Source organism: Crotalus tigris, unplaced genomic scaffold (assembly GCF_016545835.1).
Source record: "Crotalus tigris isolate CLP2741 ecotype Arizona unplaced genomic scaffold, ASM1654583v1 scf7180000019636.1259824, whole genome shotgun sequence".
NCBI lineage: Eukaryota > Metazoa > Chordata > Lepidosauria > Squamata > Viperidae > Crotalus > Crotalus tigris.
In genome coordinates this window covers 711,831-735,556 of record NW_024097633.1, presented here as the reverse complement: position 1 = coordinate 735,556, position 23,726 = coordinate 711,831, and the positions used below count along the sequence as shown (strand labels likewise).

The 23,726-nt window shown below is 40.1% G+C and overlaps 1 long non-coding RNA gene across 1 annotated transcript in view; it reads right to left on the bottom strand.

Annotated features, from left to right (window-relative positions):
* The window catches only part of LOC120317386, a 104,337-nt gene that overhangs the window by 33,426 nt on the left and 47,185 nt on the right, over positions 1-23,726 (bottom strand). The window lies entirely within an intron of this gene.

The window sequence follows — 23,726 nt, the reverse complement described above, 5'->3', positions numbered from 1 at the left end:
CTGCAGATTTTGCTCCACCATTTGCAGGGCATGTGGAAGGCAAGGCCACATTGCCTCCATCTGCTTGGGGCGCAAGAAGGTCCAACCTTGGGAAGAATTGTTTCAGAAAGGTATCAGGGTCCCCAGCCAACAGAGGGTGGGTTTCTGAGCTTCGCGCAGGAGTATTCTGAGAACAGGGATACACAAGCCCCTTAAGAAAAAACTTCGCATTTATGTGAAGTTATAAGGGATTCCCTTATCAATGGAGTTGAATACTGGGTCCGCTCTATCTATCATTTCACTGGACACATTCAAGAAGATTTGTAGTAGTAGTGGCCTTCGAGTCAAACTCAGGCCATCGAATTTAATCCTCACTGACTTCCAGAATTCCAAAATCAGTGTGAAGGGGGAGGCTATGCTCAAAGTGTAGCGTAAAACTTTTGAAGATTTTCTTTTTTAAAAAAACAAACAAATTTTATTGATTTTTTTAATTTTTAAAACAAAGTGCTCAAGACACACCATGGTGTTGGGGTAATCAAAAATCCAAAAACAAAACATATGTAGATAACTTAATCAATTCATCAAATATTCCCTCTCTATTTCCCTCAAACAGCTTATATATTTAAAATAGTCTATATCTAACTTAAATTTCTCTTAATCCTAAACCTGTTTTACAGTTTTATGCAATTACAAGACTATAATCAAATTTAACTTTAAATAAGCACATTATCAATTCAGGTATCCCTTCCAAATCTATCCTAATTCTTTAATTTCATCATAAATCTTGTTTATTCCTCCTTCCACTACTATCTCCCAGTTAAAATAAAATATTAATCTATCCTATACATATCTAATCCATCAATCAATCGGTTTCTTAGGCTAACACAATAATATCAACCTTAAATCGTTTGTCCATTAGTCAAGGTTCTAATTTCATCCAATTAATTATCAGACCTAATAACATCCATATTATCAGATAAAATACATCATCTTATTAAAATAATATTCAATTCATTATTAGTTCAGTCCCGATCTAGAACACCTCTTCAGTTTTCTTCATTCCATTATATAATAATTTTCATACATATAAACCTATGATTCCAAAACGTTCATACTTACTTTATTTAATATATATATATTCTAATAATCATCCATTTTTCTTACTTCTAACACAAGAGCTTAATCCTTAGATCAATCCATAATTCTAAAATGCCTTCAATCTAGTATATATAATTTTAAGTTTCTATTTTCAGTCTTATTCTGGGCTTCTTTTTCTGCCAAGCAGGTTTCCACAACAACACTTCCCTTCCAATCAATGGGTTTCTCTTTGTTGCTTGTGATGCCATTTGAGGCAATAATAAGCTTCCTATCCTCTACATTGGACCTCTATTTCCCTTATTCTTGAAGCCTTGTTACTTTAAAGGTTCAAATCTCAGTCTTGGCTTTTTCTGATCCTCAAAAATATAGATAAGATGCTTGTAAGGTGAAATAAATTCCTCTGTATCCTCCATGAAGTCATATTTTAATGTATGTTGGTTTGTAGATTAGTCAGATGTAGTCAGAAAGTCACTTTTAGGATTCAAGGAGGAATTTCTGGTTCTTAGTTCTGTAGTAATCTCTTTCGTTGTAGCAAATTCCTCTTTAATCTCCCTTAATTCCTTTTCTGGTAGGTTTTGGTTTGTAGAATAAACAGATGTGATCTGAAAGTCAGTTTGAGAGTTTGGGGTAGAGTTGACTCTTCGTTCTGCAATAATCCCTTTCCTTATAGGACATATTTCTTCAGTAACCTCGTAAATCTTTTCCAGTATAAGTTTCCAATTTAAGTGAGAGTAAGGTTTCTCCATTTTAAAAGTGGTTAAAGAAAATCCTTTCTTTATTTTATTTATTTTTTTATTTAATGAAAGCTATAATTAAACAGTGTCCACCCCCCCCCCAGTTCCCACAGCTGCATGAGGTTATCTTTTCCAGGAATAGTTTGAAGGTCAGCTCCTTCTCTCCAAAGACTAATCCACAGTTGCAATATTAATTTTTCACCACTAGATGTCCTCAGTAAATAAAAGAAACTTTTCCAAACACCTTTTTCCCCCTTTTTCTATCTTTTAAAGGAAAGAATGGAGAAAGAAATAATTTTCCAATATTAACTACTAATCCAATTCGAAAAAGTGCTTTTTTCTGTATCCCAAAATAAATAAAAATAAAATGTAGTCTTTAAAGATTCTTTGTTCTCAGCATCTTTCTTCCCACACAAACAGAAGCTCCTTTTTCCAAACGGGGAAATAATTCCAACCAAGTTTTTACAGGCAGTAAAAAAAGCCAAAATAAGGAAAAGAGAGGGGCAAAAAGGGTCTAACCCGGATCCTCTGCATTGGGTCTAATTACACTTAGCTGTAATTGTGACTTAGCTGTAATTATCCTGGTGCAGCAGGATAATCGGCCATCTTGCAGGACAATCATTGCTCCGTTGGCCCTAAGGAAATAGCTGGAGCCATGGGAGAAGCTGCCTCTCTCCCACAGTCACCAGCAAGCCTCCTTCTCTGTGGTCGCCCCTCCAGGGCGACTTTCGACCCCCTAAGGGGTCTACCAACGCAGAAAACCCGGCGGACTGGAGACAAGTCCCCAGACACGACCGGCGTCGCTGCGTACTAGAACCAGAAGTCAAGCTTTTGAAGGTTTTCTTGATGTGGTGGTAGTTGGGGGTGAAGGCACAAGTCTTATTGGACTTGATTGGTTCGAGGCCCTTGGAATTCAAGTGACTGGGCTGCACAGCTTGCAAACGTTGGGCCTTGCAGAAGTCTGCAAGGAGTTTGCTGATGTGTTTAGCTCAGAGCTTGGCTTCTACAAGGGGCCTCCCGTTGCATTACGTTTAGACTCAATTGTCACACCCATCAGGATCAAGCCTAGAAGGGTGCCTTTTGCCCTCAAAAGCAAGATAGATGCAGAGCTGAACAAGCTGCTCCAGCAGGGCATCTTAGAACCTGTGGACTCTAGTCCATGGGAAACCCCCATTGTCACGCCTTTTTAAAGGCTATTGGTGAAGTCTGCACTATAAGTGTACACTGAATAAAGCATTGCAACAGCACTCTTATCCAGTGTCTGCCACATTTTGGCCTCCCTGAAGCCTTTTTGCAAAACTTGATTTGGCACAGGGTTATCAACAGCTACCTGTTGATGAGGCAACTGCAGAAGCCCAAACAATTGTAACATATAGAGGGGTCTTTAAGGTTGAAAGACTGCAATTTGGGGTTAATGTAACCCCTGGCATATTTCAAAGTGTCATGGAATGCACACTTCTTGGTATTCCTGGGGTCTGTCCCTACTTCGATGACGTCCTCATTGCTGGGGAGTCATCTCAAAATCTGGCAGAAAGATTAAAGGCTGTTTTGCTTCGTTTTCACCAAGCAGGCCTTAAATTGAAGCAAGACAAGTGCAAAATAGGAGTCACTTCTGCTGACTTTTTGGGCTTCAGGATTGATGCTCAAGGCATTCGCCCTGCTGAATCCAAGCTTCAAGCTATTCAGTAGGCCGCAAGTCCAACAGTGAGCTGCAAGCTTTTTTGGGGCTTTTGAACTTTTATCACACATTTCTCCCACATAAGGCTGCAGGGCAGAGCCATTACACCAGCTCTTAGACAAGCAGGCTCCATGGCAGTGGACTAAAGTCCATGAAAGGAGTTTCAATGAGGTTAAGGCCTTGCTCTCTTCAAATGCTGTTTTAGCGCATTTCAATGCATCTCCTTATGGGATGGGAGCAGTACTGAGCCACTTGAAGGCTGATGGGACACAGGTCCCTGTAGCATATTAGTCAAGGACTCTGTAATCTGCAGAGCGGAATTACGCTCAGATTGACAGAGAAACCTTGGCCATAGTGGCCAGCATAAAGAAATTCCATGATTTCTTATGTGGCCGCCATTTCACGATCTACACAGACCATAAACCTTTGCTTGGGTAGTTTACTACCAACAAACAGACACCACACATCATTTCCCCACATATGCTTAGATGGTCAATTTTCCTGTCAGTATATGATTATACAATTATTTATAAACCAGGAAAAGACATGGGCCATGCTGATGGCCTCAGCAGGTTGCCTCTCAAACAAATAGAGACTCATCCTGCTCCTGCTATTCATATTCTGTCCATTCAGGAATTACCTGAATCTCCCCTCAATTCTAGGGACAGGGCTGCAGAAACTGCCACTGATCACACGCTCTCACACGTGCTGACTTGGGTTTTGTCAGAATGGCCTGACACGTGTCCAGATGCTGCATTCGTGTCCAGATGCTGCAAAGAAGGCACGAACTGTCTACTTTTAATGGGTGCCTGTTATGGGGTAGTAGAGTAGTTATTCCTGCCTCACTGAGGTCTAGAGTCTTGTCCTCTCTGCATAAGGGACATCCAGGCATTGTGAGCATGAAAGCACTCGCAACAAGCCATCTGTGGTGGCCTGGCCTTGATAATTGTATCGAGGCCCAGGTACACAAATGTCAGGTATGCCAACAGTCATGGCCTGAAATGCTTCACACCCCTGTACAGAGGTAGGAGGAGACACAAACCCCTTGGTCAATGGTACATTTAGATTACATTGGCCCCTTTCAGGGGCAATTCTTCCTTATCCTGGTGGATAGCCATTCCAAGTGGCTAGAGGTTGTACCTGTCTCCTCCACTACTACTGCCAGGACTATCCAGGTGTTGAGAGGAATATTCACTACCCATGGTCTCTCGGATGTCCTCGTTTCTGACAACGGCCCTCAATTTACTTCTTTTGAGTTCCAGGCTTTCCTTCAGGCCAACTTGATCCGGCATGCCACGTCAGCTCCTTTTCATCCTTCCATCAATGGGCAAGCTGAACGGATGGTGGGCACCACCAAAGACATGCTCAAAAGAATCACGCACGGTAGCTGGCATCACAGGTTAGCAGATTTCCTTCTTGCACACTGCACCACAACTTGTACGGCCATGGAAAGAGCCCAGCTGAACTCCGCTGGGGTCGTTGCCTCATCATAAAGTTGGACAGATTGCACCCAGACCAGGTGGCTTCACAGATGTCACAGCCGTGGGCACCTAGAAGATTTCAGGTGGGCGATCCGGTCTGGGCATGGAACTATGATCCTGGACATCTGTGAGTCCATGCTGTCATCTGCAAGATCTCGGGGCCACTATCATACGAAGTGACCTTGGGAGATGGCTGCGTCCATCGGCGTCACATCAACCAACTGCGCTGGTGGTTGTCCCCCATCAATTCCACCCCTGACTCTGCTCTCAGGGGGGAGGGAGCCCAGGAACATGGTCACACTTCTTCAGGTCAAAATCTTAGGACCCAGGAACATGGTCACACTTCAGGTCAAAATCCTAAGAATCAGCCTTATTGTTCCTGAGAATTACCACGGGTTGCTAGGGATTCCCCAGTGGAGGAGCAATGGCATCCTCATGATTCAGCTATTGCTCTGAACAGGGAGTCCTACGCATCAGCAATTGCTCCAAATAGGAAGTCATCCTGGGAGGTGGCTGGCGCATCCGCAAGAACGCCAAACAGGAATTTTCATGTGAAGGAGTTTGCCATAGAGGCAGCTCCTGACTCGGGCACCTCGGCCACCTACATGGGGGACTGGAACTATTGGGGCACTGCTGCAATGCAGGTCAAGTCCGAGACTGGTCGTGGGCTTGAGGGACTAAGTTCCCAGGAGCAGTCCATGGTGGACTGGGGAACCTCTGCTCCGCCACGGGGCTTGGGGATTTCTTCTTCTCCAAGGGAACCTGAATGGAGTCCAGAAGACTCTGCCAGCTCATCACAATGGGGGTCACCTGTAACTTATGAGCATCAGAGTTGTGGTCTATCGAGTCCACCAGACGAGCCAGTAGGCCAGGGACCCTTAAGCACAAGTCCTGGTCTGCCTAGCAGAGCAGGTGAGCTGACAGGCCAGGCACCCTCCCTGACCTTACGTAGGTCTCAAAGGGCTAAAGCCCCTCCCAAGCATCTGGAGGACTATGTGAGGTTTCTGTTATCACAATGGAACCTTGCTGGTCCATAATAAGGTGTTGGGAACCTACACTTGGTAAAATACACAAACACTAATTTTATTTTGAAGATCGGGTTGTTTAAGTTAACTTTATTATTTTATAAAAATAATTGTCTGCCTACATGTGTTGAGTAGGGGAACAAGTGTAATTGTGTGTTTTATCTAGGGGGGAGGGGTGTTGTGTCCTAGGTCTGTTGAGGCAGCTCAGCAGGCCCAAAAGTGTTGCAAATGGTCCCAGGCATTCCAAAAGCTGCCCGGGACCAGACTGATTGGCGCCGGCCTTTCACGCAAGCACAAAGCGCAAGGCGCGAAAAGGGAGAATTATGATAGGCTGTTTGGGAAACTATAAAAGGCCTATGAGCCTATTGGTTATTGAGTGGAACTGGAAATGAATAAAGAAGAACTTGGTTGCAACTGGTTGTGTGTGTCGCTTCAATGCCGTGAACCCCAATACATAATAGAAAGCCTAGATGTTTATGGATGACCACCACCTCTGCCTTGTTACCAATATAATAAAGCTGATTTCATGAAATATGAAGATAGTTGATTGGGGTCCAAGGAAAAGAACAAAAGAAAACATTTTGCTAGTAATATTCCACTTGATTCACTCTCACTGTTGCCCTAACAAAATTTCTTCTGCACTCTCACATTTGCCCTAACAAAATCGAGAGGTGATAACTTCTGCATTCTGTCCAGTAATTTAAAAAATAATGAAATGTATTTTTAAACATTACAATAACTATGATTTCACTCCCGCTTTATGGGAGTAAGAGGGGAGACAGAGCTAGCACAAGAAGAGGGAGGAGGGAAAATTCTTCCCATAATTGTCTGAATATTTGCCCCAAGGCATAAACAAACAATAAATCCTGGTTCGTTCACAAATCCATTACATGCTATAGCAAAGGTTTCCTCAAAGTGAGTACACTTAAAAAACAGCTTTGGAAGTAGTATGGTTAGAAGGTAGGATAGACTCCAAATTAACTTTCTGAGACACAGCAAGTACTCCATTGTGTAAATGTGTTCTTCTGCGTCCTTCTCTGGATTGAGGCTATTAAAAAAATAGAGAAAGACTTTTAATACTGTGTTGGTTATATCTAAAACATTCAACAGATTCTTTCCCAACAGACTCTGCGAGAAGTCCCATTGTGGTCAGTAAGATTTGCTTCCAGGTAACTCTTCATGGGGTTTCAGGCCGACTTTTTTGGCATGGAAAATTTTTTCACTCTCTGACCATTTCCAGACCATAGGAAATATGTTTTTGCTCTCTAAGGAAGCACACCAGGAATGGTCTGTATTTAATAGAATTGTTCATATCCCTAAATTAAACAAGTGTTTCCCCTTTTATCTTTCTTTGAGCACTGCTTCCTTAATTTCATTCTACTTTTTGACTATTGCTAAGCTTATGGTGTAGGCCTTGGTTAAATATATTTTTGTCTTTGTCTTTAGACATATAGAATTCTTTACTGATACATCAGAAAAAAAATCCTAAATATGAATGTTCCTAGGATTCATTTCACAAGCTCTTATTCTTTTTGTCCAACATATATTTATAATTCTTTTTTAAATAGATAAAAAATAGAAGCTATTTGTTAAGGTACTTGTTCCTAATTTATGCATTTCTGGCTACTTCAGAAGGAAAGTAGAACAAGCAGAAATGCAAATTACCAGGCACTGGTTGGGTATGCCATTGAACAGATCACTGCACCAGCTGCTGTTGTGAAACCAGGCAGAGGTACTGCTGCTGACATATAAAGAGAACCATTAAGGAAAAGTTGTTTATTTCTGCTTCTGCTGAAATCATAAACACCAGCCCTGAGTCTGACAGCACAAGCTGTGCTGCCGTAAATTCTTGTACTTTGCTGTCCTTTCTGAGCTGCCCAGCAAAAGTTACTGTAGCTAAATCCCATATACATTTCATGATATAATCCTGCTTAGAAGATGGTATCATATTCACCCCAGCAGGGTGTGCAGAACCCTATAAATCAAAATGGAGAATCTGAAATCTCTCTTTCCATACATCTCTTAGAATCTGTGCAAATTCTTTGTCAGACAATAGGCCTTCATATGTTTTGCAGCTTAGCAGACACCAAGGAATTTTGTTTGGAAGTGATAGCTACTGTCTTATGTAATATTTAGGATGTATTCATGAAGCATCTGGCAAAAAATAAAAGTATTTCCTCCTCTAACATATGCTGAAGAAGGATGTGGTCCTGTGCTGCTCCTCCTCTCCTGATTTCTTGCAAATAACACAACAGAAGAGACAGTTGTTTCTGGCTGCCCTGCTGCCTGTCAAGCAAAATCCCAAGAATTATTGCTCTTCCAGATGTGAGAGATATCCAGGCAGCCTAAACTGCCTGTGGTTTGTGGTGCTGTAGAGGAGAGAAAGGAGATTAAACTTCATCTCATCAGCACAATCTGAAAAGCTCACACAGAGGACTAATAATTACAGCTTTTTCATTCCAAAGCTGGACCTGCGAGGCGTTCCTGTTTTTGTTTCAGGGTTATGTCACATTAAGTTTGTTGGATTAAGGTCAAACCATCTTGAAGGAAGAATAAAAACTGGGAAGAAAGAAAAGAAAATTAGCTCCCCCACCCTTTCATGCATTTTGTGTTCTCAAAACAACTGCAGTGCATTCCACTTTCTCCAGCTCAAAAGAAAAAGCATATGAATGTAATTCTGTCACTGTGACTTGTCAGCGCCTTTTAGCACAAGCTTATTAAGGAAAGAAATGTTTACTTAAAATTAGGAAACTCTCTAATGCAGAGGAAACTGTCATAGAGTAATCAGGCACCACTTCTCGTTTTTCAGTAAAGGCTTTTGCACTGATGAATTTTTCCATTAAAAGCTCTTCACATTTTTGGGAAATGATTTTTGTTAACTGCCTGATATGATAGCTTCACACCAGATGCATCTCCCTGCAGAATTTTAGAATAACAAAATGCCGCCGCAGTTGGTGAAGGTATGGTTAGCACAGTCTAAAAGTGCCTGCAGAAGGCAATGTACAGCAACAATTTCAGAAAACAACAATCCAGCTTAACTAAAAATTTTCATAACAGTTTCCAGAATGATTCTGAAAATCAATTATGATCACTTCTGCCCCATTTAGGTCCTAGGGGAGGAAACCTAAATAAGTCATTATTTTCCCATTCTCTTTGATGTATACATAACACCTGGAAAATTTAATTTAATTTTAATTTTAATTACAGTTTGGACCCCAAACTCAATTTTGCTTTTAAACAGCAAACACATACACACTTATATGAAATTGTTACCATCATAACCTAATACTAAGAAAATGAAATATTCTGTTTTGTTTTTGTATTTTTTTTTTTACTTTAGTCCTATTAGAAAACATTAATTATAGATAAGGCAAATTCAGTGTTCCAAGAACAGCTGGAAAAAATTAGCAAATGCATGTGTCTTAGATCAGACCATAATTGCCCATAGTCAACCTATACAGCTTTTTGGAAAAAGAACAGCATTGGCTACCAGATGTAAATCAAACTTAGAGACCAGTTTCCATTTCTACTGGAGATCTGGCATTTCACACGCATGAGGAAATACCAGTAAAACAATGATGAAAATCACAGGTACAACTCACTGTAAACAGCTCATTTGAAGATCATGTATTCCTTTTCATATACATATATTAAACAACAGCAGGACTCTTCACATACCCACTGATTATTTTATAACAGTTTTATTTGGTCTTTCTTATTTTTTAATTTTCAAGACAAAGCTACAGCTAGAAAAAAATGATCATCCCTCTACAAGGAGGTTCTCCAAAACCCCCTTTTTTTAAGGCTCTGTGTGAAGTTGTCTTGAACTGAAACCTCTGCTCCTTAAGGATTAAGAGATTGAAAAGCAAAGACTGAAGCTGCTGTAATTTAAACCCTGCTGTTCTCCAGCACAGAGGTGTAAAAAGGCCTAAACCAGCTTGGGTCTCTGCTAGTTTAATTTAGAAATAATTTCACCTTTTGAAAGTTTTGTACTATCAACATTCCAAAGACATCATTATCTTTAAAATTTATGTGTCTGGGGGAGGTGTTCCTTCCCGCTCTTCCTGGTTTGCAGCATGAGATCAGAGGTGCCTGTCACTTCTTTGGGTAGACCTACCTCCAAATTGTTGTTTACAATGTTGCTAAAAATTTCATCTATGCAATATGTAGAAAGATAAACCTTTCAGGCAAATTTCATCAATGTATATAACTGAGGTGAGTTTCCTTGTTTATAAATGGTATCTTTCTTCCAGGAATACTTTTGAAGGTTGCTGTTCTTTTCAGTTACTGGACAGATCTGACAAGGATCAAATGAAACAAAACTTTTTCCAAGGACACTATGTTCATGAGAAGAGAGTCCATTATGTTGTATTGAAGATAATTAATACATTCACTAGACAGAAAAAAAATACAGTTAATTACATGGTAACTGATTGTAGGTTCTGAGTTTCAATAACAGAAAGGCTGAATCCACAATTCAGGTTCTCTCAAAAAGAACAAGTGAAAGAAACAGACAGAAAGTTTGACACAAGGAATAAGAATCCAACAGAAACAATTCAAAATAGACCCAGAAATTTCTAGTTACTCCAGAACAAGAAGAAATGGTTAATCTAGAATTGTGGTTCTTATTCTTACCATTGTTTTTCTTATGGATGTTCCTTTCCCTAGTTTTGATATACTGTATATGTACTGTATATGAGAATGAGGTAAAAATGTTAAAGAAGTGGAATTTGTTCATTATGACTGCATTTTAAAAAAAGGAGATGGAAAACAGCAGAAAAGACTTCAGTTTGTCATCTGGGCCTTCTGGATTTTAGAAGCAAAGTAGCAAGATTAAAGGAATTAGCCTACTATTTTAAACCTGATTTGTTTCATATATAACAGCATTTCTCAGTCTCACCCACTTTAAGATGTGTGGACTTCAAATCCCAGAATTTTCAAGCCATTGTGATATACAGCAAGTGTTAGTGGCAAATTTCAGTACCTATGAGACCTTGAATATTTCACATATAGAGCTTTAACAATCTAATATGGAGAGTATCTTTTTCCAGTTTCCATTAATTATTGGGATATTTTGCAATTATAGTAAAGAAGTTTTTATTCTAGACTACAGGGTTATCAGACCACTAATATGAATCCTATTTTCCAATTTATCTGCATTATATGAAATTGCATGGGTGAAACTTACTTAATCGGTATAATTTGTAGCAGATCTTCAAATTTTCCCCATCCAACAGCCTGATCAAATTTTGGCATGACAAGAGGACTGCAATGTTTTTGGTCATCTTACCAAATACTAAACATGAGTTTGGGATAAAAGGAATCAGATATGAAAATGTCACTTTCAAATTTATGAATATATATTATCTCAATCTCAAATTCTATCTATTCTGTCTTAACTTCCTTTCTGTGAAATAGGAAGATCAACAAATGTATCAGTAAAAGCACTAGTTTGTTAGGAATACAAGGATCACAGAGTGCAACCTAGTCAGTGTCAAATACTATGAAATTCTTTTTATTTCAACAAAACATAAACATGCTAAAGCTATTGTCTGATGTAGGCCTACCTAGGAAGATTTCTATTTGCATCTAAATGAAGTCTTCTGAGCAATCATACAAAGGATTAAAGTGTATCTTTCTATTGAAATTAAAATGAGGGATAGCTTTCCTTTGCCTGCAATATTATGAAATATAGCATAGGGAATATCATATTCCCTTTTTTACATATGCCTTACAGATATTTAGATATATCCATTTTACCTTTTAGAATTTTAGAAACCTGCTTCCAATATAGGGTATGGCCTCACCTCCTTGTAAATGTGATCTTCAAAAGGCTATTCAAAATTGGGTGTGGTAGTAAAGCTGATAGGCATTGTGTTTCCCTGGCTAGATTGTGCCAGAAATAGAATTTATTTTTTTCTTTGTTGATCAAAGCTGTAATGTAAATACATCTACTTGTACGTAGGTTTTGGATCTGGCGGCCATGATACTTAACCAACATCAAGTTTTCTCTAATTTTAACCCATCTAATAGCTAGATTAGATATACTAGAAATGGTAAAACTCCAGATTTATATTTACTACCGTAGTACTTTTTTCCATGTTACCTTCATGTTTTGCAGCTATATTTAAAGGATCTGTAAAGGCAAGCTCCCTGTACTTACAATCTCTATAGTCTTCTCTTTTTAATTCCATAGCTTGTAATTGTCTGGAAGCCACAATGACAGAGATAACCATTGAGATTTTTTGGCAGTTTAGTGACTAGCTGTAATTTGTTATTGCTGTTATGATAAATGGTTCTCAAATGCATCAAAGAGACATTCTGAAGTCCTGGTTCCATTCTAAGTTTTAAAATAAAGTTTGAAAATATTTGACCTGATCTCCAAGGAGGCTTAACAGTTGGGGTTGATCTCTTCTAGGACTGACCGGTTTGAACGCCTTGCAGTCCAAGGGACTCGCAGGAGTCTTCTCCAGCACCATAGTTCTAAGGCCTCAATTCTTTGTCGCTCAGCCTTTCTTATGGTCCAACTTTCACATCCATACATTGCAACTGGAAAAGCCATGGCCTTGACTATATGCACTTTTGTTGGCAGGGTGATGTCTCTGCTTTTTAGTATGCTGCCTAGATTTGAGCTGAGGTGGCGCAGCAGTTAGAGTGCAGTACTGCAGGCCACTTTAGCTGACTGTGTTCAGCAGGTCCGTGGTTCAAATCTCATTGGCTCAAAGTTGACTCAGTCTTCCATCCTTCCAAGGTAGGTAAAATGAGAACCCAGATTATTGGGGGCAATGTAAATATATATATACATTGCTTACTGGTGTACACCGCTTAGAGAGTGCTTGCACTTAAAGCGGTATATAAGTCTCATAAATAAATAAATAAATAAATAAATAAATAAACTTGTATCTTTAATCAGTAAATTCAGTCAGAATAAGCAATTCTAAATCTAAACTCAGCCATTGCCTCATAATGGTTCATTAATCAATAAAAATTGATACATTTCAAATATTAAAGATACAAGTTATTAATTATTAATTTGCTTCCAAGTAAACTAGTGTCTTCACTTTTAGAGAACTGTTTGTGGCACGAGTCTTATTGGACTCGATTGGTTCGAGGCTCTGGGAATGGGCTTCACAACTTGCAAGCATTGGGCCTTGCAGAAGTCTGCAAGGAGTTTGCTGATGTGTTTAGTTCAGAGCTAGGATCCTACAAGGGGCCTCCCATTGCATTACGTTTAGACCCAACTATCACGCCCATTAGGGTCAAACCTAGAAGGTTGCCTTTTGCCCTCAAAAGCAAGATAGGTGCAGAGCTGGACAAATTGCTCCAGCAGGGCATCTTAGAACCTGTGGACTCTAGTCCATGGGAAACCCCCATAGTAACATCTCTAAAGGCTAATGGAGAAGTCCGCATATGCGCAGATTATAAGTGCACATTGAATAAAGCGTTGCAACAGCACGCATATCCAATGCCTGTTGTAAGCCACATTCTGGCCTCCCTCAAAGGGGGGTGCCTTTTTGCAAAACTTGATTTGGCACAGGCCTATCAACAGCTACCTGTTGATGAGGAAACTGCAGAGCACCAGACGATTGTAACACACAGGGGGGCCTTTAAGGTTAAAAGACTGCAATTTGGGATTAATGTAGCCCCTGGCATATTCCAAAGGGTCATGGAATGCACACTTCGTGGTATTCCTGAGATCTGTCTCTACTTTTATGACGTCCTCATTGCTGGGGAGTCATTTCAAACTCTAGTAGAAAGGTTAAGGGCTGTCTTGCTTCGTTTCCGCAATGCAGGCCTTAAATTGAAGCAGGATAAATGCAAAATAGGAGTCACTTCCACTGACTTCTTAGGGTTCAGGATTGATGCCCAGGGCATTCACCCTGCTGAATCCGAGCTTCAAGTGATTCAGCAGGCCCCAAGCCCCAAGTCCAAGAGTGAGCTGCAAGCTTTCTTGGGGCTGTTAAATTTCTATCACACTTTTCTCCCACGTAAGGCTGCAGTGGCAGAGCCATTACACAGGCTCTTAGTTAAGCAGGCTCTATGGCAGTGGACTAAAGTCCATGAAAGGAGTTTCAATGAGGTTAAGGCTTTGCTCTCTTCAAATGCTGTGTTAGTACATTTCAATGAGCAACTCCTTATGGGGTGGGAGCCATACTTAGTCACCTGAAGGCTGATGGGACACAGGTCCCTGTAGCATATTATTTAAGGACTCTGTCATCTGCAGAGCAGAATTACGCTCAGATTGACAGAGAAGCCTTGGCCATAGTGGCTGGCATAAAGAAATTCCATGATTTCTTATATGGCCACCATTTTACAGTCTATACAGACCATAAGCCTCTGCTGGGTTTGTTTACAACTAACAAACAGACACCACACATTATTTCTCCACATATGCTGAGATGGTCAATTTTCCTGTCAGCATATTCATTCACAAACCTGGAAAAGAGATGGGCCACGCAGACAGCCTCAGCAGATTACCTCTCAAACAAATAGAGACTGATCCTGCTCCTGCTAATAACATTCTCTCCATTCAGGAGTTGCCTGAATCTCCCCTAAATGCTAGGGACGTGGCTGCAGAAACTGCCACTGATCACACGCTCACATGCGTGCTGACCTGGGTGTTGTCAGGATGGCCTAACACGTGTCCAGATACAGAGTTTCAAAGCTTCTGGCAAAGGAAGCATGAACTTTCCACTTTCAAAGGGTGCCTGTTATGGGGCAGTAGGGTAGTCATCCCAGTCTCATTGAGGTCTAGAATCTTGCTCTCTCTGCATGAGGGACATCCAGGTATAGTAAGGATGAAAACGCTTGCGCGCAGCCATCTCTGGTGGCCTGGGCTCAATAAAGCCATCGAGGTGCAGGTGCACAGGTGCCAAGTGTGCCAGCAGTCAAGGCCTGAAATGCCTCAGGCCCCAGCACATAGGTGGGAGGAAACTCAAACCCTGTGGTCACGGGTACATATAGATTCAGGGGCAATTCTTCCTTCTCCTCGTTGACAGCCATTCCTAGTGGCTAGAGGTTGTTCCTGTTTCCTCCACTACTACTGCCAGGACCGGACCATCCAGGTGTTGAGAGGAATTTTCACCTCACATGAACTTTCAGATGTCCTGGTTTCAGATAATGGCCCCCAATTTACCTCTTTTGAGTTCCAAGCTTTTCTTCAGGCCAACTTAATCCAGCATGTGACTTCTGCTCCCTTCCACCCATCTTCCAACGGCCAAGCAGAGAGGATGATGCACACTACCAAAGATGCTCTCAAGAAACTGACTTACGGTAACTGGCATCACAGGTTAGCAGATTTCCTTCTTGCACACCACACCACACCTTGCACAGCCACAGGGAAGAGCCCTGCAGAACTCCACTGGGGTTGCTGCATCATCACCAAACAGGACAGGTTGCACCCAGACTGGGTGGCTTCACAGGTGTCACAACCATGGGCAACTAGGAGACTTCAGGTGGGTGATCCGGTCTGGGTAAGGAACTATGGGCCTGGACATCTCTGGGTCACAGCAGTGGTATGCAAGGTCTTTGGGCCTTGGAGGATGGATGTGTTTTTCGCAGACACATAGATCAACTGTGCTGGAGGCTTCACAGCCACGTTTCCATTCCTGGCTCTGTTCTGGGGGCGAGGAGGACCATAATATGCATTCTGGGTCACAGGTTCCCAGGCCTAACAGAGCCTCACAAGCTGCTGAGGCTGTTTGGGGGTCATCCCAAGTTTCCGCAAGTGCGCCAAACAGGAATTCCCAGGAAAGGGGGTCACCCCGTACATACGTTATTGCTCCAGACAGGGAGTCGCACCGTGGGTATCCACACAATTCAAACATAGCCCCAGACAGGGAATTCCATCAGGAGCACTCTCACAGTTCAGCTATTGCTCCGAAAAGGAAGTCTGTAGCAAAGGAGGTTGCCATAGAGGCGGCTCCTGACTCTGGCAGCACCGGCACGTGCACGGGGGCTACGGAATACTGGGGCACTTCCACCACTCAGGCCTCTCCAACTGCTAGCTTTGGGCTCAAAGGACAGTGTTCCCAAGATCAGTCCATTGTGGACTCAGGGACTTCTACCCCTCCAAGGTACACTGGCTTGGACTCAGAGGATCCAACCATTCAGCAGTTGGGCGGTCACCTGGGTATTTGGGGCAACAAAGTCCTGGCCTGCCCAGCCTGGCAGGCAAGCAGGTAGGTCAGGCACACTCACCGGCCATTAGAAGGTCACAGCGGGCCAAGTGCCCACCAAACATCTGGGAGATTATGTGAGGTTTCTGTCAACAGATGGGAACCTTGATAGTCTGTGACAGGATGTTGGATAACATTCAGTACAGAGTGTCATATACTATTATAATTTTTAGTGCGTTTTGTTTAGTTAAATAATTATTTTTGTCAAAAGTATTTTGCCTGTGTGCAGGTCAGTGTAACACCACTCTCTTGCCCTTTTGAACTATGTACCTGTGCGTCTAGCTAAGATGTGTTCTATCTAGGGGAGAGGGGTGTTGTGTCCTGAGTCTGCTGGAGGGGTAAGCAGGCTCAGAAATGTTGCAAACGGTCCCGGGCAAACCAAAAGCTGCCCGGAACCAGACTGGTCAGCACCAGCTTTGTGCACATGCGCAAGGCACGAAAATGGCCAGTTCCTATTGGTTAACACTGTCTGGGTTTAAGGCCCTATAAAAGGCCTGTGTGCCTTTTCCTGCTTGGTTGGTTGTAGAAGAAGAGTAATAAAGAGCTTGTTGTTTCATCATGTGTCTTTGTCAATTGCCAATGAATGGAAAACACAACAAACATCTGTACCTCCCAATTGAAATTTTAACTGTGCTTTTCAGAATAAAACAGGTGTCAGCTAAGAAAAACTTCAAACTTTTCTGCTTTTCTATCTAGGCTTCAGAAATTTTCAAATTATTTGCATAGGATGGGGATGAACAACACATGATTCAATCATTGCAACGGCTCTCAAACTCAATTTTAAGAAATGAGCACCCAAAAGTAACACTGATAACCAGCTGCTAAAAACATTAATATTCTGATTTTTTTTTCACCATGAAAGTAATATCAACAATAACAACAGGTGATAAAGCCTTCATAGGATGAATACAATTGTTTTAAAATATAAACAGAATTGTATTTATGTTCATGAACCAGAATTCTGTAGAACTATGTACTTCTAGTATATAGTGTATCTGCTAATATATACTGTAGATTTCTAGGTTCAGCCAGCATGTTAATATAAAAGTAAAGCCTACAATTGTTCCCAATGTCAGTTTCAATGGCATGTGATAAAGCTTTTCATGCAGTTCATCTATTGGGGTTTACCTTAAAAATCCAGAGAAAGTGAGGAGAAATATAAAAGAGTTGTCATGATTGGAAAGATGCCATGGAAATTGCAATGTAAATTCTGCATTTCTGTAGCTTTCTTTTATTTAAGATTTGGGATACCTTCAAAGGGAAAATCTCTGCTCTTGTAAGGGTTCTGATACAGTATTTACTAAAAGGTCATCTAATGATTCATAAAAATATTGTTTCTAACTTTTTTTTCCCTCCATTCAATCATGCTTGGACAAGCCCCTGAAATTTTCTTGGCAAATTTTTTCAAAAGTGGTTTGCCACTACCTTTTTTCTAGGGCTGAGAGACAATGGCTGGCCCAAGCTTACCCAGCCAGCTTTGTGCTTAAGGCAGGACTACAACTTACAGTCTCCCAGTTTTTAGCTTGGTGCCTTAACCATCATAACTCTGAATTCTCAAAACTTCAGGTCCTCTATAGCAGTGGTCCCCAGCCTTTATTACTTAGCAGGCATACATGCTTGTGCCAGCCCACTGTGCATACAAGTTGAGCTGCATGCATGCATATGCCAACCACCCACTCGTATGGCCCACTTCTGAAACAGCCGCAGCCCGGTAGTGGGCCACAACCCAGGAGTTGGGGAGTCCTGCTCTATAGGTAATCTGTTGAAGTTTGTATTACAACTAGTTTTAAAAAGTGTTGAGCTGGCGGGGGGGGGGGTGAAGGAGTTGGATCATAATGTAAAAGATAGAATATCTTTTTTCTTCTACCCATGAAAATTGCTTCCTTGTAGTTTTCATTTGGCAAGAAGAAATCTAGTGATGAGTCACACAGAAATCTGGTCCTAAGTGAAGTGGGATAATCTAAATCTGCTGAATATTCAAATTTTTGGCAGACTTCTGGTTTCTTTAAGAGCTCTCTCTATATACTGTATGTAATAAAATATCTTCATCAGGAATGGCAAACCACTGGTACTGGTAGCTTGTGTTGGCTGGCATGCAATACCAATTGCTGTCTCCCAATTTCTATTTTATTTCTTTATTTATATCCTGCCTTCAATTTAGGAGAATCCCCAAAGCACTTTACATAAAATACAATTACATTAGACTTGTTTCTATTCCCTCTGATACATCGCATCACTTCTTCCAATAAAAACTTCAGTTCGTATTAGGTTGTTGTGGCTACTTTTCTTGTGTTTCATTCCCTCTCTTCTCTCTGATTGCTAGCAAGGAAGAGTTCACTTGTCTGATTGCATATACCTTCCACCCTTTGTTGAGAGCCTGTACATCTGAGGGCCAGAAATTGGGATGGCTGTTGAAAAAAAACGCCCCTCTGTTCATCTGCTGAGGAATGTCAGTAGCCTGCTCAACCTTTATTTCTACTTCCCCCGGGATGGCAAATCTTTTTACTGGCCAAGGGAGGGAAGGAGGAGTAACTAATGCAAGCAGTTACCAGGCAGTAAGTGCCTATACTTTTTCTGATTTTCAATAGTACAGTGGGGCACCTCTTCACCAACAATGACTGGAGCTGTACAAAAGCCATCAATGGAAAACAACGCTTAAGCAACATCTGAAAAGGTTTCATTTCCACCTGCTGCTGCTCTTTTTCCTCCTCCTCTTCCTTCTTTATAATCTTACTTTATTTTTACTCCACTCTTCTTCCCAAAGGAATTTAGAGTGATGTACAAAAAAAAAGAATAAAAAGCAATATCTCAAAGAAATCTATGAAATCAATAACACCTGTTGTAATCCACCTAAAACACAAGAATTAAAACATTTATTTTAAAAAGTCAGGCTACAAGGCAGTCTGTTCCAGAAGCAGATGTTAACTTGCAATCACTGTGAATTATCCTACATTTTAAAATATTAACCTCATTTACTTGGTGTTTACATACATTCTCTGACCCTTTAGACCCTAACTCTCTATGGTAATCAGTTGAAAACATCCGAAAAACAAAACATAGAAAAGGCAATCACTGTTAGAATGTTTTTCTACCTTTGGACTGTTAGCAATACTATTAAATTTTCTATTTTCAGGGACTGATAAATCATAACATAGATCTTACATCCACCGGGACATCCATCTGTTCCTTTTTTCTTTTGATATTTGAACGCCATTTGTTTCAGAATTTTTAAAATGATAGCAGCTTATTTAGCTATTTTGTCCATCTTTTTTTAAAGTCATTATTATAGCACTAAAAACAGGAAGAACCAGAAACATAGCTATTGTGCTGGACAGTCACAGAAAGGAACACTAGATTTCTGATCTATGGATAAAGGCAGTGCTTTTTCTGTAAAAAATAAAAAAATAAGGTGCCGGAACTCACAAATGTCATACAACCCGCCTTGCCTACCCTACAAGGTACCATCCAAAAAAGGTGCCAGAAATCCGTTCTGGGCGTTCTATGACAAAAAAAGTCCTGGATAAAGGTAACTATGTTCATAAGGAATTTAGAATATTGAATTTGTTAGGAAATTAAATAAGGATGCAGGATAAAATATGAGTCAGGAGTTCTCTGAAATGCACGTTGTAAGTTGGTAAGAGGCTTTTTGCTTTATCAATCACTTATTGTCTCACATGTTAAACTATCATCCCACCAATGTAATTCACTATAATATAATTTATCATCTATTCAAAGGATAGATGCTTCTGATTTTTTTTTTTTGCACATGGAAAATTAGTATTTATAATTAGCTATTGCTACACATGAGTTGTTCAATGCAGATACATGTTTCATCTGTATCTGACAAACATTCCACATTCATATGAATAGAAAATACTAAAATAGATCAACACTTATTATTAGGCCCATTCTCTCCAGCATTTTGATTATTATAGCAGTCACCCAAATCCCTCTGGAATTTTTTGAGACATACTGTTCTCCTACTATTGTTTCCCTGAAACTGGAATTGGCATTGCAACTGAAGTCTCTCTTCCAATTATCACTTTGTCTATATATTTAAGGTGTTTTCTTCTGGTTTTAAACTTAATTGTAGATTCTTTTGCTGTTCTGTAGCTGTTCCTTGCCTATATCTAAATTTCTTTTCCACAAATGTAAAATTATGGTTTTCTTTCTTATGTGCCTTAATGTTTTCCAGGTAGGAATGGCTGAATTGGATATGGCAGTAAAATTGGGACAAAATGGATAATATCCCTAAAAGCTCAAACAAAAATCTCAAACACAAATCAATGATTAGCATGACTATATGGACATTGTAAGAATGTAAATAACTAAGAAAGAGAGACATCCTTTTATAGAATTTATATGGCTATGTGCAGAGGTATCCCCAACATGTAGTCAAAAAAAGTCAAGATGATGGCCATAATGGTGCCACAACAGAAGACAAGCAGAACTTTGATTACTGTATATTGTGGCATATAAGGCGACCCGGCGTATAAAATGACCCCCGTCTTTGGCACCAAGTCGCATGCCTAGAAAGTCGTCTTATACACCGGAAACTACTGTTATTTCCGGCTTATAAGATGACTCAGTGTATAAGACAATCCCGTCTTTGGCGCCAATTTTAAAATTGCGAAAGTCATCTTATACACTGGAAAGTATGGTACTTTACTGTGGTTGCCACCTTAACTTTTTTTGAACACAGCCTGAAGACACACCTGGTTATTTGTATTAATTTGCAATTATTGATCGTGTTGATAATCCAATTAGAGGTTTGATAGAATCTCCAGCAACTATTTAATATACAAATACATGATAAAGCAACCCAAAAATTAGTAATATATTATTAATATTGTGGAATGATGAGTCTGGAATTCCAACATCTACAGATCTGCTCACTGAAATTTGTATATCTATTTTCTTCAAAAGGCTATACAAAAATGCAGGAATGGTTTTTACTTTTTTTTTAATCTAAAAGTATTTTTAGATATTCAGTGGGTTGATCTGTCTGCATTTTTATTATTATTGGAAACAGAATACTTTTTTTAGAGTAGTTCTTCGCCAGGAAAAATATACCCTTTCTTTAAAACAAAATAAAAAAGGGCACCGCTACTATTAGATTAGACTTGGACACTGAGGCAATGTAGAAACATTAAGTATAAACATTTTTTTTAAAAAAGAAACAAACATGCTATGTAAATTCTTGAGCTAATTACTAGTGAGCAGGTCAGTTCCATTTCCCTCCTTGAAGCTAATGCTCAAGGTCTGAGAAGTACTAGCAAGCAGCATTTGGGGTGGATATCTTCCTTTTCAGTTAAATGCAATCATATTTATTTATTATTTCAATCATTTCTTTTGCTTGCAATTAATTTAGGCAAATTTCAGAGATTGTCTAAATTGTTCCTTGGATCAAAAGAATGAGAGGAAACCCTGAATTTTATGAGTCCTTCCATCAAGCCATTTTCCTTCCTTCCTTCCTTCTTTCCATTGTCTCTCCCCTTTGACGTCCCTGTAGCTTCCATGGTGTGATACAGTAGGCAACCATGTTCTTCACGTGGTTGGCTACACTACATGAAGTTGTCAACTTACAACCATTCATTTAGTGACTGCTCAAAGTTACAACGGCACTGAAAAAAGTGACTTATGACCATTTTTTACACTTATGACTGTTGCAGCAACCCCATGGTCACGTGATTTACATTTGGATGCTTGACAACTGGTTCATATTTATGATGGTTGCAGTGTCCTGGGGTCATGTGATCCCCTTGTGGCAAGAAAAGTCATAAGATGGGGCAAATCTCACTTAACAAATTTCTCATTTAACAACATACATTTTGGGCTCAATTGTGGTCATAAGTTGAGGGCTACCTATACTAGTTTTAATGAGTAATACTGGTTACATTTGTAGAAGCCCTGAGAACCAGAATAATGGAAATCAGGGCATCCATGCTACCTATCCTATATATTAATGGAAGATGCGTAATAATTAAATAACCTTCCCATGTCCCAGCCTTCACTGTTCTATCAGACAGCACTGTTCTAAAAAGATTTTTTTTTAAATTCATGCCTGTGAAATAAAATCTGAGCATTGTAGGCCACAATTGGATTGACACGGGCTGAGAAAGCCTGCACTGATATGCACCATTAGTATTCAACTGAATATTTTCATAGACAAAATGGTTAGTTTGGAGAGTCTCCTGCTGCCAAAGATCTACAGCTTTCCATCAAACCCACCTCAGTGGTCATCCTGGCCTCAATTGCTATGACCTATTCATTTTGCCATGGTAACTTGATTTGACCCAGGAGCCTGGGAAGTTTGACCATTCTCTGGGCAAATATTACAAACATAAAATTATGTAAAATGAGGAGATGAAATGGGAGTGGGGGAAGGAGTAGAGATGAGAAATGAAGCTAAAAGTAAATGATTCTCAGTGGTAATATTTAAAGCTTACGGCTGCTCCCAACATTACCTTTTAAAGACATAAGTGTTCTCTCATGAGTCATTCCCATGTGGGTATAATTAATACAAGTAAGTTGCACAGAGGCAGTCTCTTCAATATGCACATCTCTTTCTTGTAGGCCCATTAATTATTTCCACATGCTGTTTTCAGATTCATGAATGACATAAGTGATGGGGGCAGGGAGGGATGCCATATTATTAAATAGTAACATGAGAATGAGCCCATGTACTCCTATTTTGGTCTGAGTGCATTCGTGGGAGACTGGATATTTGGGATGCCTGGAAATAGATTGCTTTATATTTAGATGTATTCTATAAAACATCAGAGCTTATGAGCAGTACAAAGGAGTCATAAAGGATAGAAGTTGCATTGCTAGGACTGAATACCTATCAGCAAAAAGACCCTGTGTCAGCTGGAAGACGATTACTAAACCTATCTATAATGATCCTGTCCTTAGCCTGACAATCTCCAGTCACTTTCCCCACCAAGTGGGAAACCTTCCATTTTTCCAGTCTGATGTTTCCAACCTGTTTGAAATGCAGCCACAATCACAATATATTGTAATATTTATTTCATTCATCTGGGCTTTTTTTTAGGGTCTCTCTCTGCCAGGTTTATCTATGAATCAGCTACTGATGGTTTGCTTGTAAGGACAGGCTCAGACCAAATCAGAGTGAGAGCCAATCCCAATCCAGCAGAATTAGAACAGAACAAACATCAAACAAGGAACATTCAATTTTACATCAACTCAGACTTTCCAAAGTAGACAATTATAGCAGACAGAAACTTCTCCATCATCCAGTTGAAGAAGAAGAAAACAGCCCAGTCACCTTTTTTTTTTCTTGCTGTATCCTGGTGGAAGAAAATCACTTGCTGGTAATGATGGTTTACAAAAAAGAGTGATTTTTTTTTTTTTTTGCATTTTCAGAAGTGTATTTATGAGACTGGTTTCTGTTCCTACAAAAAAGTACCTAAGTATCTCCATCAAAGAGAAGCCCTCAACATTTTAGGGTTCTCAGTGGAACAGAGCATAGGGATATGAAATAAATGACAGCTGATGCATCGTTTATTTCATCTTTAAAATAAAACTGTGAA